At 41.7% G+C, this 19,833-nt stretch overlaps 1 protein-coding gene across 7 annotated transcripts in view; it reads right to left on the bottom strand.

Annotated features, from left to right (window-relative positions):
- Positions 1-19,071, bottom strand: part of CYRIA (CYFIP related Rac1 interactor A) — a 55,049-nt gene extending 35,978 nt beyond the window's left edge. For 4 of the 7 annotated variants that reach the window (XM_048296897.1, XM_048296901.1, XM_048296895.1 and 1 more), the window contains exons 1-3: positions 18,963-19,071; positions 3,332-3,382; positions 1,467-1,535 (exon numbers count right to left, since the gene is read on the bottom strand). The gene's annotated coding sequence lies outside the window, so the exon portion shown is untranslated. Of the gene's footprint in view, positions 1-1,466; positions 1,536-2,560; positions 2,622-3,331; positions 3,383-14,326; positions 14,489-18,962 lie in introns of all 7 variants that reach the window. The other 3 variants (XM_048296899.1, XM_048296898.1, XM_048296900.1) reach the window with 3 other exon arrangements.
- Positions 19,072-19,833: the final 762 nt, after the last annotated feature.

Here is a 19,833-nt window from a genome sequence, read left to right as displayed (position 1 = left end):
TCAGCCATCCAGTGAAATGAAACAGGAATATCGCTGTCTGTCAGCTATGCTGGTTCCACATCCTTTGTGACCTTAAAGTGATGAATCTCTACACCTTCCACCTCTGCAGGTGGCTTTATTTCTTTTGAACAAACCTCCACATGACCAGCAAACACCTTTATTTTGACAGACTGCCCTGGGTTCACCTGGGTACTGTGAACCAGCTTCGACAGAAACCCAGTCAGGCTGCTGCCATGTTGGGCTTATTTTCACCTACAACAAATGGAAGTTTTTGCAGGCTTTTGCCCACAGCACCACTTTTTGGATGCCTCTCACAGCAAGCTGAATTAATGACAGCATGCACTGTTACTAAAGCAGGGTTAGCTTAAAGAATCCCTTCCATACCCAGTGGCTTCCATCTCTCTGAGAAACCACTGGATCAAAGCCACCATCTCGCACAGCCTTACTATCCACAATACTTAATATCCACACAACTACTAGTTAAGATAATATTGCCTTTCAGATTTTAGGCTTTGCATGCTGCAAAGCACTCCAGGTCAAATGTCCTGTCTGCTTCACGTTTCCCTGGAGTCCAGGAAGGGCTGGCAAACAGCACTGTTTGGGTCACAACCACCAGAACTGATGTCTGTGACTCTCAGCCGTGCAGCCCCAGTGCAGTGCTGGCCACAACTCAGCTGCATGTGAAGTGTGACAGAGATCTCCCTTCTGGTCCCTATAACCTTTGTAGAAAACATGCGAAGCCAGACTGGCATTTCACTAAGAAGAAGGTAATCTTCAGTGACAAATTTTCTCTTAATTACATCTACAGATCAAAACTTTCTAGTTCATCTCTATCCCCATCTGCTTTCTCCCCAGCTATTAAAGTCTGCAGCTGTTCACAACCCCTTCACAGTCTTCCTCATGTATCAAACCTTTTCTTGGAGCAGAGAGAAATAAGGAGTTCAAAGCCAATAAAACAATTTGTTGCTGCAGGTACTGGCACTGATTCCCTTGCACTGACACCAGTACTTGTGTGAATCTGCAGTGAGCTGATGCAGAGGTCTAAACTGACAGAAAAGTAATCCTCTGGGAAGCCTTTGCAATCCCACAGATTTTCAGCAGCAAATTCCCTAAACCAGCATATCCTGCTGAGTGAAGGTGTTGATGCAAGAGAAGGGGCAGACAGCACTCACCTACCCCTCTAGATGACAATGAGCTAATAGAACAACTATACACCTGATCACAAAATTCAGTCCTGTACGTATATTGACCATACAAGAGTGGCTGTTGTGGTTTCTCTCAGGGAACATAGAAATTTAGGACAAATGAACTATTAGCACTTAAAATCTCAAATAACATTGCACTAATTCAACAAATACATAAGCATTGCACAAAGCAAAGTCCAGCATATTGCACTCTTTAGCTTTCCCACAATTCAGGTATAAAAGGAAGGGGGTGCTTAACACAAACACTCGGTTATGTCTTACCTAGAAATACAGTGGTTCCAATTCACATTCAAAAATCCAAAGAGGTGATGCTAAACATTCAACGTCCGTCTGTCATGAAAAACATTCAAGATTACACTTGGGATCACTTTGCTCTTCCCTATCTCAATTTTGCAATGCAACTTTCTAGCTTAAAAAAGAAATTTCCATGAGAAATGGAAATTATTCTATTCAAAGTGAAATTTGTAACATCCAAAAATTTTTGTAGTAATACCATTAAAAATGAAGCTGGGCTGAAATGATCAGGTATTCAAACTAGATTTTATTCCATATAATTCTGCTGAACAGATTCAATTTAAGTTGGATTTTAGAATAAGCTGTTGCTAAGACTGGTACAGCCAAAGGAAAATAATGTGCACTGGTAATGGTATGCATTATATTAAGAATTAAAAGATATAATAATGAAATCATGGAAATAGGAATTCATTTCCAAAACATTTAGCAATTTAGTATAAAGGCTATATTTATGTAAAACAATATTTATATTGAAAAAAGTCCAGTTAAAGCAGTTCTAAATTCAGAAATTAATTTTCCAATCTTTTGAAACTACTGAAATAAAGAATGTAATTTAAATGCTCAATAGTGGTCATTTCATTTTGCAAGTATTGAGGCAGGGGAGGCCACTAGAAAAACAAGGGGACCGGCTCCTTCATAAGGTTCTATAGGACAGCTATTTTAATGTTACTTTTTCAACTCTCTAAATAAAATAACTTAAGAGAAGTGCAAGCTTGCTCCCAAAATAATAGTGAAGGTAACAAGGAAAATAAATTCCGCACAGAAAAGCTTGGAAGTGAACTTCTGTTTTGACCATAACCTCAATAATGTTAATGTAACTGCACAAACACTCTTCCCAAATATTCAGTTTCACTGTCCTCACGATCTCAGAGGTCAAGCTATCCGGTTCATAAATCAGCTTAATTCAGCTTAATTAAGTTTTGGCTTTGAAAAACACATGGTTGTGTTTCTGGAGCTATATTTATAAACATGTGACTAAAAACTGGGTTTAATCTAATTATGGATTTTTATTCATTTAATTTCCAAATAGTAACCTTGACTGCTGCTTAGAGAGGAATTACCTTTTGAAACTCAGGGGTGGTGCCGGGCAGATTCGTTTTTTTCCTAAAAAGATGTTCCTTACTGCAAATTGTAACAATTCATTATAAAAGATGATTAAATTATATCAAAATGTAACACTAATTTCCCAGTAGAACACCCACACAGGGAACTAATTAGCAATAGCTCCTCTGTGTAAACAAATCTTTGTACCAATTAGTAGCCAGTCAAGTCAGGAAACTCCCTTTCTCTAGGGGAAAAACATTTTTTTTTTAGCATTGCTTTACTTTGCTGCTGGCTGCAAATTCTCTCCAGTTCTGTAGCAATGCATGGTATTTACAACTTATATTTCAGAGAGTTTGATGGGAACTTGGTCAAGATTTGGAAAAAAAAAATGGCAGTAGGAGACCCATAAAAATTACAGAACCAGGACTTCAAAAGGGATGTGAACAAATCCTGCTCTCTGCCTAAGCCAATTCTGTCCCAAGGGTTTACCCAGACCAGAACAATAACAGTGAAATGACTCAAAACAAACAGTGGAGTAAATGAAAAAAGTACATGGGAAGAATTATTCTCAATTGTTGTTCTATAATGAGAAAAGCAAACAAATAAAAACCTCAAGGCGAGAATATTATGCCCAGATAGCATTCTGAAAGCATCAGTGAGGTGCAAGAGTAAAACTGCATAAAGGATGGTATTCAAGGGGGGCTGAGTGTTCATTTATCATTGATGATGTTCAAATCTGCTCAACAGCTGTTCTGTGCAAGCCTGAAAGTACTAGAGTTGACTCTTACCTTGTTGAGGATGATCCAGAGCCTTCCCAATACTTAGACAGAGGCTGCAATCTGTGAATTTTAAAATTTATTTAAAAGGATTGTTATCAATGAAACAGTTTTAATTACTGAGTAAAAATCAGAAAAGTTACTTAAATGCCTTCAATAGAGAATAACTCCCCTTTTTTCAAAAGCAAAGAGCACTCTGCAAGGTGTCTTCTACTGTGCATTACTCCCAGAGCCAAAGGTCAATTAATCTCATACTGCCACACACCAGGGTAGTGAACTACTGTTGCAGGAACACCTCAGGACAGGGAAAGGACTGGCAGCACCTCACAGAACCCAGAAACCCACCCTTTCCCATAGAGAAGTGATGTAGTAAGAGACAACTTCTGACCCTCCAGTGCTACAGGACTGCAAAAACCAGCTCTAAATACCATTGTTTTGTCCCCTTACCTTTTGACCCAACAACAACAAAAATGACAGGTCTGAAAGACTCTCTAATTCCAGCATTGATTACATTTATATAGAAAAACTAAATTTTGGAAATAAAAACCCATCAACTATCAAGGAGAACCTCCTTTTCAGCTGAATTATAAAATTACAAAACTTTTGCAACTTACACAGAATAGCTATCCCTCAGCACAACTTAAGTAGTAACTAGGACTGAATTAGCTTTTTAATCAAATACACACAACATTCTGGAAGTCTGCTTTTTAATCTTTTAAAAAAATTATCTAAGATATCTAAATTTCTTTCAATATAAAACAAAATGAAACACAAAATCAAACGGGATGTAAAAACAATGTCAGTGTAATTCACGGGGTTAATGTGATTAGCAGGTATGAAAGGGGCATTAAAAAGAAGACTACGAACAGATGCCAGGAAGCATTTCTTGTTCATGAGCAATAACTGCACGGAATGGGCTGCAAGGCAAGTTCACTGAGGTATCACATTTGGATTGAGATGCCATCGAGTGGGAAAGCCGATGCCATGGAAGGGAAGGAGGATAAACTACTCTGAAAAGTTTAGAGTTTCCAGTTTCATATCTTTAAAATATTCCTTTTAAAGTGGAGATAAACATCCCAAGATTGGTATCAAGAGTTTTCCATAGGAAAGCTGAGGGGAATGAAGAGGAACAACAATTTAATGAGTTTAGAAAATAACTAAATATCAAGATACTCCTTACAACACTGTTACATAACCACAGGGTGAAGAAACATATTTATGAGCAACTGCTCCTGTCCTTGGGAGAATTTGTGAGTCAGAAAAAAAGTAAAGTGATCATTTCTTAAACACCAGCCTGATAAAAATGGACTGAAATAAATAAGGCACTCTTTTCTACTTTAGTAGAAACCTTAATGCCGCTTTAAGGGAAGGATATTAACAAGGAGGCATCACATATTAACACAGAAGAGAAAAATCTCTTTTACTACTTTGGCAAGATCCAGCAAGTCAATTTATCCATAGTTAAAATGCATTTATACAATGAAACATGGGAGTCAGTTCAGTTCCCTCAGTGTAGTAGTCTGGGGGACCTGCTGGGAGTAAAGCTTATTATCCACCTAGGGATTTGAGCAGTCATAGTTCACAACCAATTTGACTTAAGGAAAAACACAGCTGCTATTTTGAAAGTTTCCTGCTGTGTAAGAAATAATTAAGGCTGTACAATCAGTATTCAAGTAAGCATAAATAGCAAAGATGTTAAATTAATTCTATTTGGAAATAAAGAGTTAAGTGAAGCTGCATTACAGAACAGAATACATAATGTTGTAGTTCAAAGGCAAAAGAGAAGAGTTAAATGAGATGAAGTGTGCATCAGAGGTCAAACTCTCAATCCTAAATATGCAACCACAACATTATTTCATGTTTTAAAGTCCTTTACTCAAGAAGTAGAAAGTAGAAGTTCCAAAATGAAGCAATGAATTCTATTCTGATTTAAAATACAAAAAAGGAGCAGCAGCTGAACACACTTATCTATGTATAAACTGAAAAAGCACAGAATCCTTAAAACTTCTACTACCAAGCCAGTACTATTTAAATATTATGCAGAAAAATGCGAGAGATGTCAATGGCAATATAGGTAATTCAGGGCAGCTCATCCTTAGAGCATCCTGACCTGCACTTCCAATTCTCTCCCCACACAACCCTCAAAGCACAAACTGCACCAGGAATTCCCAGCCCAGGGATGGCACTCAGCCTTGTCACTGTCAGTGTGGGGACTGGGAGCTCAGTTTCTGATTGCTGGACCACTTCCAGGTGGAGAAATACATGACAAGGTTACCAAGAAGCCTATGCCATCCCAGCAGCTATTCCCCGTGTCCTGCAGAAGCGAGGTGGTGAGACAGATGGCTGTGCTCTACTGACTAGAGTCAACCCTTGAGCTGTCTGTTGGACCAGACACTGTTAAGTCATTAGGATGCTAATAGCTTTAACACTGCTTAAAGTAAAAAACACCCACACACAAAACTTCACACCCTACAGTTTTTGCTAAATATAAGGTTAGACTTGCACCTCCCTGACAGGAGGCAAACAGACAATTAGAAGAAGAGGGCTGAGACATCTGCTTAAGACAGGGATTCCCCAGGGAAAAGCTAAGGATCATGCCAACTCAGGTTTGCACTAGCATGTTGCTACTGCTCCTTTAGCTAACAGAAGGCAAAGCTTAGGCCAGAGATAAATTTTACTCTACTGCCAGGATATACATCCTCTGGTTGAGGATGTTGTAGATGCCATCTGCTTAACATTCAGTTTATTCATTTTGATTTAAAATGCCAGGCCATAATTCTTCAAATATATTCTTTTTTTTTTTAAACAAGTGCTTTCAAAATGGCTGATTATATTTGTGTATTCCCTGGGGCTTGTCTTATTAAAAAAATATGAAACTCAATTATTCTATGATTTTAAGTTGCTCTGGCTTATTTTTCCTGCTTTCCAGACAGCTTCTCACTTCCAGGCTTGAAAGAATTTTTCTTCTACCTTCCTAAGCACACAGTGACAATGCTGCCACTGCCTTCCCAAAGAAGCTGCTGAATCCCAGCTTCCTGGAAAGCAGGATCTGTGGCCACATATATGTCAAAAAATAAAACAGACCAGGGCACACAGCCACGTTCTGGGCTTGGAACCAGCAAACATGTCACAGCTTGAAGCTGGACAACTAAAATCCTACTCCTCCATACAGCCTGGCCAGATCCAAACAGCCTTTTGGAAATGGTCCATAGTGTCTCCTAACCCCAGAACTATGCTTGGGCATTATCTGGGAGAGTGTTAGTTGGCATAGAACAAAACTGTGTCATGAGAAGTACTAAAAATGTAACCGTAGAGTTGCATGCCATATCCACTCCTCATTTAGTTCCTACTATGAACGTGCATCACAAATACAGTACCCAGTTGCTTCTGGAGAACATAATTTTTAGAAGTTAATTCCATAACCAGCCAAATGCATTTCAGAATTAACAAGTCACCCTCACCTAGGTGGTTGTTGCTTTCAGATCAGGGGAACAGAACCACATAAACATAAGAGCTGAGCATTTGTGTTTCCACAGGTGTCATAGGCAACACAAGTGAAAATTTGCACTCTCTAGGTTTTGGAGCTTTTTAATGTGTTCAGATGGACTGAACATGAGCATCTGATTTCTTAATTTCGGCAAGCCTGGATTGCTGCCAGTAGAACATTGGCCCTGACTGTTAGTTGGTATGAAGTGGGCATAGCTCTATCAACTGCATCCCAATGCACAGCTGAGACTCTGCTTCTCCAAGCTTCACCCACATCGTGGTGATAGGCAAGGAAGAAATTCATCTTACAAGATCAATGCTTACAAGCATTTTAAGAACAAATCTTTTTTTTCGATAATTCACAAAGTTATGTATGTCTTCACAAATTTGTTTCTTTTGTCGAAGTCAGAAATCAAATTAATTACTTAAAAAAACTTAATGCAAACCTGAATTGTAAGCACTTGCCCTTATTTTTCTCAAAAAGGAACACAATCAAGAAGTTCTTGTAAACACCAGAGAGGCACATAAAACCTTCCAAAGGAAAACACAACTAATGTGGTGCAAATCTGGATGTAAATATTGTACTTGGCCAGAATTACTGTGTGTAAAACTTTGTATAGATGTGATTATGCAGTGTCATAGGGGACTGAAAAATCATCCTGACAGTACAAAAACATACAACCCTTTCACAACTGCTGACCTACAGATCATCATCTTCAGTGCCAACTCCTTACCTTGGAGTCTTAAGTGCAATGGTATTGTATTTCGGGTTTCCATGGCAAGGCTTTGGTAGTGGGGAGGGCAGTGAGGGGGAACAGGACAGAATGACACAACTCGCCACTGGCTAAGGACAAGCCCATCAGTGATGGTGGCAGCACCTCTGGGATAACTTGAGTTAAGAAGGGACGAAAAAAACTGCTGCAGAACAGCAGCCAAAGAGAGAAGTGAGAGCATGAAAGCAACAGCCCTGCAGACCCAAGGTGAGCGCCAGAGGGGCAGGAGGTGCTCCAGGCACTGGAGCAGAGATCCATCAGCAGCCCCTGGTGCAGCCCACGGTGAGGCAGCTGTGCCCCTGCAGCCCATGGAGGCACACGGCAGAGCAGAGATCCACCTGCAGCCCATGGAGGCACACCCCCGAGCTGGTGGATGTCTGAAGGAGGCTGTGACCCTGTGGGAAGCCCCTGCTGGAGCAGGCTCCTGGCAGGACCTGTGGCCTATGGAGAGAGGAGCCCACACTGCAGCAAGCTGTTCCTGAAGGACTGCATCTTGAGGGAGGGATCACATTGGAGCATTTCATGAACTGCAGGCCATGGGAAGCACTCATGTTAGGAAAGTTCATGAAGGACTGTCTCCTGTGCGAGGGACCCCATGCTGGAGAAGAAGAAGAATGTGAGGAGGAAGGAGTGGCAGAGGTGGGCTGAACTGACTGTAACCTACATTATCTGTCCCCCTGTGTTGCTTGAGGGAAAGAAGTAGAGAATTTGACAGTGAAGTTGAGTATAGGAAGAAGAGTAGGGTGGGGAGAAGGTGTTTTAAGATTTGGATTTATTTCTCATTATCCTACTCTGATATGATTGGTAGTAAATTAAACTAATTTCCCCAAGTGAAGTCTGTTTTGCCCATGACAGTCACTGATGAGGGATCTCTCTCTGCCCTTATCTCAGCCCACAAGCTTTTCATTATGTTTTCTCTTCCCTGCCCAGCTGAGGAGGGCAGTGACAGGGCAGCTTTGGGGGGCACCTGCCATCCAACCAGGGTCAACCCACCTCAGTATTGACAAAACTGCTTATTACTCTGTAAAACCTTGAGCACCCATTTATAACTGTTGGGATAGCAGCTGCCAATCTGGTCCAGTGGGTCCATCTAATAATCCACCTAATAACCATCTGCTCCAACCTAATAGTCCCAGATGAACTCCTACACTCTGATTTACCAGTGAATACTTTAATTGTAGTGTCTTGAACTACAGGTACAATTTCAGTCTTCCAAAGAGATGAAAAGATGACAAATGTATCTCAACAGTGACATCAACACAACTAAAGACCATTACTCCAGTAAACCATAAAACCATCAGATGTTTCAAGAAAAACAACCAAAAGTCTAAAACACAACAAAAACCCACCCACATATGTGAAGTAAAAACTTTATTAAATCCCAGTGATGATAACACTGCAGGCATGAGACAGACATCTGTTTTTCAAAGATCTTGGCCTACACCCTAGTTCTGATGTAAAAAATCCCCAAAAACAACAGCTAGAGAGAAAAAAAGAAAAAATTACTTTAGATCCATAATTAGTATGGTCCTTTTGCTCTGTTCCCAGGATACCTACTAGAAAACGGTGATGCTAGGAAATATAGGAAATGACTGTTCATTACTAAGATCTTAATTTTCTCCAGCTCCCTTTGGACTCCTTGACAAAATGCTTCAATTCATATGAAAGTACATGTTTGGGTTGAAGATCTCCATTTTTCATAGTTGTCAAAGAAAAAAGTCTGGTTTGCACAGACACATCTATTTTGCTGTGATTTCTAAAACATCTTGTGTTGGAGTGAGCAAGAAGAGAGACATCTGATTTATATGTCCCCATGTCAAATCGCTTCACAGCATCAGTAAATAAAGGGAACGTGCAAGGCTGACTAAATCCAAGCTGATCAATACTGTGAAACATTGACTCAGAGATGGCTTTGAACACACACACACAGGACTTTAGCTGGCAGCATGGTTGGACTTGACCATCCTGGTGCTTGCTCTGCACTCTGATGTAGAATCAGGAGCCCATCAAACACCACCTAGTGACCCATGCCAGAAACTGGGTGGAACTCTTTAAAGTTGCTAATTGCCTAAAACTGTAACCCTCGTCAGTGAGAGGGCTATGCTTTTTGTCAGAATATGTCAGAGGAACTCTTGCTTTATTGTACACTGAGAGTCACTGTGAGACTGCAGAGTAAGAGAGCTCAAACGTTTTGTGAAAAGGCACAGAGGTGTCCAGATTTGATCTCTGAGCAAGTCTTCAGAGTATCACCCAGTTAGCCTGTTTCCTGGAAAAACTGGAGATGAAGATTTTAACAGTGCAAAATTAAGCAATGAATTCAGGCATGCCTACCTACAGTCACTGGCACGAGATGGGAGAATACCACATACAGTCATTCCTTAACAACCAGCAGGAAAGTGTCTGCAGGTTTGAAGGATAGCCTAATCCCTAAGAACTGAAGTTATCTCCTTTCCAAACTCATTTATATCCCTTCCCTTCAGAATCTCTCATCCATGCAGAAAAAAAAAAAAAAAAAAAAAAAAAAAAATGTTATTATAAGAATGAAATGTTTGATTTCAATGTCAGTTAAAGGAAATACTACCACATACTTTGCTCGTAATACCACATTAAACTCAGAAAGCAGAATGTTTTGTACCATGTACAAGAAACAAAGCTACCTGAATAATTTCCCCCCCTCGTGCCCCCCTCCCTCTGGCCCCAACCTCATCTTGTGATTCTCTCTAAAGCGAGTCATATGGCAGCACTTTTCTCCTTTTATGGGCAAAAAAAAAAGGAGAAAGGAAGTCAGCAGCTGAGCAGGACTGCACTGCCACATGAATTAAGCAGCCCAGAGTTGTGCTGCTCCTCTTGCATCCCTACCTCAGTGCTTTATGGATAGGTACTCTCAGAGAGGGACACTGTGAATCAGCTTCCACTTAATGCATATATAATTACATGTCACTGAGTGTTTCACACTGAACCCGTCACCACAGCATGCATTAGAAACCAAAGGATAGAAGGCATGTAATATATTTGCATTTGCTTATCTACCATCTCCTTCCTTTGTCTGAATGTCCTGTCAATAGCAGGAAAACCTCTTCTTTGGGAAACAGCTGTAGTGATAGTATGACACTGAGCAGCAATAAAATTATAGTACTTTCTGCTGCAAGAATTTACATGTGTCCCACACTGCCCCAGTGACTACCACCCACATCCACCTCGATCCTTTTTCTCAGCAGCTCTACAAGATGGAAGCTGGGAAAGTTATTAGTAATCCAGTTTAGCAAATTTGTCGCTTTTTTTAAGAGAGAGAACTGTGGAAATTTCATTAGCTTAATGTTAGGGAAAGGTAAATAACATACAAAATTCCCTATGTATCAAGAATAAAAGCCTTATTGTTATTTTATCAATGGAAAGAAAGGAATCATTGTTTCTGCCTCAATAACTGATACTAAACAATATGAGAACTCACATCCATAAACAGCTATAGTATTGAGAAATTATAAAGAAACACACCTCCTCTCCATGCACAGGTGATGGGATCAAGAATTTGTAAGTACTCTCATGTCCCACCCAAGCATAGGCAGCAGCATCCATCAGCCAGAGCACCACAGTGTGCATATGGCCACAGGCAGGACACCTGCTGTGAGTCTGGGAACACACCTGTCAGCCTTACAGGTATCATCCCTGAGTCAGAGCCACCCTGCTTTCCTCCAGCTCTTTATGGGCCCTCATTCTGAGTTTTATTTGACTATTACAACTTAATTTGACTACTAGAACTTAAACTTTGACTACTTTGTTTGGAAATGATGCTGAAAACAACTGAATTCAATTACATGAGCTATGTTTGCTGGGTCACAGCCCACACTTCAAAGTTAAAATGTAGATAAGCATTTCCAGGGTCAGAGGCCCTGTCCTCAAAACTTTTTTTTTTTTTTTTTTTTGGTTCTTTTTAGGAAGGAAGCAGTCTCCCTGGTTATCAGATTGTTATCAGGTCAGATCAGATGACCAAAACAGCAGAGTTCAGTAAGGAGTTTAAAATTATCCCATCATTTTTTGAAGTCTAGCATTGCTATTACACAAAACATGGAACTTGTTAAATATATGTATATAAGCATATTTCTTACTGTTAAAGATTAACCATATACTCCTTAGAAGATTTGAAGTGTTACCACAGTTTATTTAATTCCCTATTGAAAATGTTATTTCTTTATAAACATGGACTATTTCTTTTAAAAGTAGTATTTTAAACCTGTAGGTGTCCCTTTGCCTTATGAATAACTTAGAAGACGCTGAATAACAGCAACTGCCAAAGTACAAACACTTTATTACAATTGTGGTGACTCAGACTGTCAGGATTTGGCAGCCCACAGTGCTCCTCAGCAGCAGAACAAAAGGGGATTTTTTTTGGCAGTTTTACTTTTAGTTCAGTAAAGGACAACATGATACTGTCTGTGCCTTAATGAATCAAAACCTCTGTAAAACAAAGGCGTAAGTATTCAGACCCCAATCATTTTCTGTCTCACAGTATAAAAACGGACAAACATATTACCTGTACGTGTAGGACCTCTAATATGTGTGCTCTGTCCTTGTCTTTCAGGGAAAAAAATAAAATTAATAAAAGCAGTAAGATTATCTAGTTATGGAAATACACATCAGTTCTACAGGCAACACAGTCCCAAAATACTTCAAGATCAGGAAATATTTTCTGTTTTCCTGTCGAATACAAGAGATGCTGATAAAAAATTCTAAATGGATTTCACCTTCACTAACTAAAAACATGAACCCCATAGACCTAAGCATTGCACTATAGTAACACAATCTCTTGTATTCAGAGCATAAAACACATTTTGAGGGAGACTCATTTCCCAACACCCCCATCACAATCTCATCTGGAACAGCAAAACTGTCCCCGCAGTAATTGGTGTTACAGAGCCCTGCTGCAGCACAGCCTTGTGAGAGGGTGAGGGAAGTGCTCCAGTCAGTCCTACAGGGCTTTTATGAGTTAATAATAAAAACATAGGGAAAACGGTTACAAAATATCAGAACCCATTTCCTCTGCCACCATCAATTATTAGGGAGAGGACTTACTCCCAGAAGCTTCTAAAGATGCCAATATCCATCATGAAATCTGTATCTGAAGAAGTCGCCAACTGCCTACAGATGATCCTTGAAGCAAAACACTGCAATTACAGAGCAATACAGCACAGGGAGTCAGACCGTGTGTATGTGGGTGGGACAAAGTGTAACAGACAAAATTAGACTGTTCCTGGAAATACAACATAACAAATTTAACAGTCTAACCTTCTCAAATATGAAGAGATCTCACAACTCTGAGAAATGTTATAGAATTTTCCCCTTGCCATTGTTTCCCTCCCCAGTTTCCACAGCATTATAGCAATCCCCTCTGAAAAACTAGGACCAACAGATCACCCACACCAAATAAATACTACTGTATGTCTCCTATGGAGGCTATTTAAACACAATTCTGGAACCAATTTACTGGAGATAGAATCATACGGATCAGTTATCAGAGAAAATTTTCCTTCTTCCTCAGTCAGTTCTGCTCTGTAAGTGGCACTACCACTCAGCATTTCGATACCAGCTAAAATCAGTAATGAATTTTTGCCCCACAGCTCTACACCATTATTAACATGCACGAGAGAAACCAGAAGATGAACTTTCTCCCCTCTTCCCAGAAAGCCATTAACTCAAGCTAACCTTCCAGATTTTATCTGGGGCAGCTGCAAAATGAAAATTATAATTATCAAGCTAGATATTAAAAACACAAAAAGCAGGTTTGCTTTGAAATATCTTTGAAAAACATTAAAATAACCCCTCCCTCCCACTTCTCAGTGTAACCACATTCAGCTTAAGCAACAATAGTCTTAGGACTCTACTGGGCTCAGTTCAGCTGCAGAGGCAAATAGTACTGAGCTGTTTTAAAATATCCCAGTAGGTACTCCAGGACGTGGGCCTATGCAGGACATGGGTTTTCCAGCCTCCTTGCATCTGCTAACCAAGTATAGATGCAACAGATGTTGCAAAGCATCCCATCAAAGAAAAAACATTTACACTGGACAACTGAATCAAACCAGACTCAAATTGTGTCCTAAACCCAAAAGACCTTCTCTGGAAGTCCTTAGTCTTGCTGAATTCTGGCCTTCATCCCTTCAAAATCTATATTCATCATAGATTTACTAATCCATATGAGTCTAGAAGCCCAAATTGGACTCACAGGAGAATTTTGAGCATGGCTGCAACATATTTGGGTATATACGGGAAAGTAAGATAACTCGGATAGCAAGCAGGAAGCCATCTAACCTAACAGGTAAGAAAGTTGTGAAGGCTGTACCTTAAACTGATGTCACCTATTCCTGGAAGCTGAAGAGGTACCTATGTTATTAAAAAGGGTTGTAAAACCCTCAGGCCTCTCTAGAAGCAAGATACAAAGTCATTCCTTTCACAAGCTCCCAAGGAAAGGAGTCATGCAATTTTGAAGTTTCGGATGAGAGGGCAGGAGCATGCCCTTAAGCACCACCGAGCTATCTAAAAGCATCAGGAAACCAACCACAGAGGAAGTAGAAGTGGGTGGTAGGCTCTTTTCAGGTTGAGAGACTGGCTCCCAACCACATCTCTGCACACCAGGGTAGTGCCCTAAACCACAGGCTATTGTCTGTCCTAAGACTATTCCTGCTGAAGTTATGAAATGGAAAAATATTTACTGGATGAAAGAATGAAACACCTATAGAAACCAGGTTTCTCTCACCTGAATGCTTTAATCACAGGGCAGGAGTCACTCTCCCTCTGGCCTAATTATTGTTTTGTTCTGGGTATTTTTCCAAAGGTTGCAGGTTAAATAAAGGACAGCTTATGACACACTGTTTCACTCTCTCGGGAAGAGGGTGATGTGAGCTCAAGGTACTTAAAGCTGAAAAGGACAGAGAATAAAGTGTCACACAATGAATATGGGATGCAACTAATGCACCATAAAACATGAAGAGAGATTAACATCATTGCAAATGCTTCTACTCAAGTTTGAGTAAATAGCTTACACTTATTTCTTAGCAAAACAAGCTTTTCTAATCCTGAGGGAACATTCCCATCTCTGGATGCCAAAGGCAGTGAGGCAGGAAAGAGATTCCACTCTCCATAACAGCCTCGGTGGTAACAGCTATGGATGGATGCAAAATGGAAGCTCTGTGCATCTCATTTTCTTCACAGTAAAAACTGTAGAAAAGTGTGCTTTCAGACACGGGTTTTAGGACCATCAACCTCAGCTTTGAGGCATCTAATTGTAAAATAGGCCACTCAAATAATTTATGAATTCAGGCAGTAACACAGCAGAGAGAAGGATTTCCCCCCTGCCCAAATCCCATAAATTATATATAAGAAAGCTTCTAACAACTATTTAAATTTTAAGTTAAACCTTTGTGTATCAGAGAGATACAGGACAGTACAGAATGACTTTTATCTAAAATAAGTCTACACATTCCCTTAAAACACCAAACCACCCCCACGGTGTTATTATATTGTGTGAACTTACACTCTGCCATCCCGAGCTCACCACAGAAAAATGGGATGACACTCAAGATTCCAGTATGCTCCATGCCATATTCTAGACATGACAACTCCCATGCTGTATGGATGCTATGGATACTCTTCACCAGGCCTGAGGAACACGTGTTCATGAATCACATTTATTAACCCAAGACTTGAACCAAACCAGACTAGCACTTATGACAGGCACACATAACACCACAACCTGCACTGCTACTGGAACCTTCAAAATTTACTTTTCATACACTATAAACATCATCAATTCCTTACACAGATTTACTCAAAGATAATCCTGGGACTTATGCATTAGCTTCACCTTTTGCGCTGCTGATCATCCAAACCATGTTGTTAAAAGTCTACCTGTCCACGATGAAAAGCACTACAGAAGTACTGTAGTGGACAGGAGGGGAAAAAAAAAAGGTAATATACATAAAGAAGTCCCTCAGAGCACTGGTTTTCTAGTCTATTGACAAGTTTATAAATTAGACAAGAGTAGTTTAGTTGTTAGCATGCGAAAGTAACCATTCCTGAGTTAAGGTAAGGCTGACTGATGTTTAACTAAATCTCATGGTTGGTATCCTCATGATGGCATCATTTCTTAACATTTTAAACCCACAATACTAAATACTAAATTACTGCTACCACTTTAAATCAAGAACTTGTATTGAGCAGTATGTAAAGACAGAAAATTAGGCACATTTTTCATTTTAACTGGAAGTGAGAATTGGAATTTTATGTAAGTAGAAGAATAGTAAATTCTTGGTACTTCATAAGAATTAAGACCTGTACAACTCAAATCAGTCACATTGCACTCATTATTCACACGAGTGCAGAGCAGCATCTATTACAATTTTAATTTAAACAACAAAATTCAAATTTATGACTGCATTTTTTTGCAGCTCTCAAACTGCCCCATATATTAAATATTTTAATTCATGCCTCTCAAACTGTTTTCTCTGATTTAGTGTTACTGTTTTGCATTCCTAGATAACATGAGTAGAAAGCACTGCTAAAAGAATGATTGATAATATTGAAATGGATCCAAATACATACTGAATTCAGTACAGAGGAAACACTAAGAGGTTTGGCTGCTTCAAATTAACATATATTGTTAGCATCCATACACCGCTATCCACTGATGTTATAGGTCCCAGTAACATACTCAGTTTGTCCCAACGGGATTTTAAAAGGAGACTTAATGATGTCTGGATCATATATAGGGTTTGGATATAGAATAGTATTTTTCTAGTTTGTATAAAATGTGAACTGAATGATTAAGTTCGTGTGCTATTGCATGTAATATGCATCCATTGCTAAAGAATGCCAGTAATTCCACAAAAATAGTTTACAGTTTCTCAAAAAACTCTAATTAGAATGGCATTTGGAAGTAGATAAAAATATGACAGAGGTCTTACTTATAGTATTTGTATACCTACAAAATATTATTTCTGTCCAAGTATAGGAATTTTTATTCATCTAAATAACATCTAGTATTTTTGACAGACATTTTAAGCTCATTTTGTATATCACATAACCTGGAAATCTGCAACATATTGCACATGCAAATCCTCAATGTCTTTGTAAGGCTGCCATACTGCTGAGGACAAGATATTTCAGCCTGACAAAACAGCGTCAAAAATGATGTCATGAGGACAAGCTAAGCACACTAACAATGAATTATCTTCTCACCACTGTAAAATTCACTAATAGGCTCACTGTCATGGCAAAATGACATCTGACGACAGTGACTATGCAGTAGTATCCAAGATGATCACCATTTTTCCTTTCTTACTTAATCAAGGAGGTTTTATTCTAATTACTGACACACATTGTCTTTTTAATCGCTTGTGGTTTGTTTATTTTCAGTTTTTAATAAAGAGCATAAGTTCACGGGGCAATAAACAAAGCATCACTGCAAAAGCAGCAGCAGAGGAGGGTACTGGAAAAGTACACAGCAGAATACAATAAAATATTGCAGAGTCTTTGAGAAACCGTATAAGTAACTCAGAAAGCCTTGCTTATACTTGCCATCGTCTACATCAAGTGAAACTTTAAAGACCAGTGGTTAAACAATACTACAGCAGTTCAAATTGAAGAATTTTATTCTTAGTTGCTACCTTATGCTTTTTATAAAGTTAAGTCAAACCTTTCATGATGTTCCCATAATCTGTAATTTCATTTCATTAAAACATATTTTTAAAGTCTACTGTAGGAAGTAGTAGGACTTTATCACTAGTTTTTAATTTGGGCCTTGTGAGATGGGGGAGCGGGGGTATTACAGGAGAGTAGAAAGCAGATTTAAACACATGAAATTACAAGGTTTATTTTTTAAAATTACTTTTAAAAAGTACATTGCTGATGTAACAGTCTTCCCTACATTTCATAGAAATACGAAAGTTACCGTAACAGAGAAAAGGGAAGTATCAGCTCAGTTCTTCCCTGTGTAACAGGAGTTGGGGTATTTTTGTAGAGCTGTGCTGAGCATGTGAAAATCTTTGCCCACAAGGCAACCTCATGTCACGACAGCATTTCATTCCAAATCTCCCCACCTAAGAGTTCACTGCCAAAGCAATTTTCATTTTTTTTCTGGCCTTGCAGATGATCAAAACAGAAGGAGTAAAGCAAACACATCTGTCCCACTTAACCTACCCTTTCCCCAAACACATATAAACTGCCTTTAGAACTGGTAACAAAAACAGATAGTCTGTATGGCAATTAGAGACTAGGAACAGGCTGGAAACCAACTCACATCATCACCCTCGGCAAGTTATTAGCAGCACCACTGAAAGCCTGTGCAGTTAAGTGACTCGCTGTGTTGCCAGTGAATTATGGAGCACTCGATTTTGCACAGTGGCGTAATGTATTACTGAGACCTTAGCAGAACAAACCCCAGATTGAAAAAAAAGTAAAAGTAAACGGTCTTGGAATCAAATTAGGAGAAAAATAATAATAGGAAGAATAGATGCAACCGAGCTATCTGTTCACTGTAACACCTCCCAAAATGGACAGCGATTCAAACGAGATGAATGCAGCATTACAGAACCTGTCTTTCATCTCCTGTCTAGATACATCCCTCTGGAAACACCACGCTTATGGCACCCCGCATCCAGCAACCACCAGCAGCTGGAACAGAAAGTTTTCGGTACAATTAAAGTTTGACGCTTAATCTTCCTTTGCCCCGCACCGCACTCAGTCCAGCCAGGCACAGCGACGCGCTGTCTGACCGACAGCCCGGGCCAGCGCGGAGCTCCGCCGGGCTCCCCCAGGCCCTGCCGCGGGCACAGCCGGCTCCCGCACCCGCGCTGCTCGTCCCTGCGGCCGCGGCGGCTCCGGCATCCACCGCCCGGCAGCAAAAACCCGGAGGCGCCTACCCGGGAGAGCCAGTGGCCGGGGAAGCGTCTCCCCGGCTGGGCGAGGCGAACCGGGAGCCTCCGCTCGGGCTCGCACCGCACCCGATGCCTCTCCGAGCGGGGCTGGGGGCGAATCCGGCCCCTCGGCGCTCACGGCCCCGGGGCCGCTGGCAGCGCTCCGGGGCCGGCGCTTCCCAGGCAACAGTTGGCTGTGTCCCTCCGCGTCCCCCCGCCACCGCCCGCAGCCCCCGCGGTGCGAGGGGCAGGGGCACCGCGGGGAGGGTGACCCGGGGCCGGAGAGCGGGCACAAAGGCGGCTGCGGAGGTTCAGGGGGCGAGGGGAGCGGAGAAACTCCGGGGCTGCAACGCGCCGTCCCCGCCCCGCCGCGATGCGGGGGCGCCGAGAGAAGGAGCGGCAGAGGTGGCTCAGCCCCCACCCCGTGCAGCCCCCGGGCGGGCGGCAGCCCCCGTTTCCGCCGTGCCTCCCCGCTCTTACCTGGGCCGCCCGTCGCCGCTGGCCGCCGCAGGTACCCTCGTCCATCCCCCGCCGCTGCCTCCGAGTCAGCCGCCGGCGCTGCGGCGCGGCCCAGCCCGCCCGGCCCAGCGCGACGCTGGCAGGCCCGCCCCGCCCCGCGGTGGCTGCGTGCGGCTCCCGCCGGCGGCCGCCCCGGGCGCGGCTCCCCGGACCCGCCTCCCGCCGCCGCGGGGCGAGGCGGCCTCCGACGGGGATGAGGATGGGGATGGGGATAGGGATAGGGATAGGGATAGGGATAGGGATAGGGATAGGGATAGGCATGGGTCCCCCACCCAGTGCAGACCGCACGCAGGGACGCCCTGGGTCCCCAGTCGGCGGGTCGGGGCGCTGGGGTGTCCGCTCAGGAATCAGTGCAGGGGTGCGTGTGGCTGTCACCCGCGCTGCGCCCCGCCGGGGAACATCGGCGCTGACCCAAACCCTCCCCGTTTCGTAGAGATTTCATCCCCCTCTCTCCGGTGGCCTCTGTTTCGGGGTGGGGGGAGGTGGGACGGGACGATGTCTGTACAAACGCTGGAGTTCGGGACTTCACATACATTTTCTTTTTTTTTTTTTGTATTTCTGGCTTTGCAGAACACAGCGCTTCCTCAAGACGTCAAAACCAGATCTGAGCCCATTCACAGCTCGTGAAAATACTTTGTACTTCCTCTTGCTGTGCGGAGGGTTAAATGAGGTTAAAGTCGCCAGAACGGCTGTGCAGCACTCGGTTTCCCCCTTCCCCAAAAGCCAGTCTGTGCGTCATTAACAGCAAGAAAGAAAGCAAGAAAAGAAAAACAAAACAAAAAAACCTACAAGTGACAGTATTGGGAGTACAGTACAGAAATATCTTCTTATT

Source organism: Corvus hawaiiensis, chromosome 3, assembly GCF_020740725.1.
Source record: "Corvus hawaiiensis isolate bCorHaw1 chromosome 3, bCorHaw1.pri.cur, whole genome shotgun sequence".
NCBI classification, from domain to species: Eukaryota; Metazoa; Chordata; class Aves; order Passeriformes; family Corvidae; genus Corvus; species Corvus hawaiiensis.
This window is presented reverse-complemented; position numbering and strand designations above follow the sequence as displayed.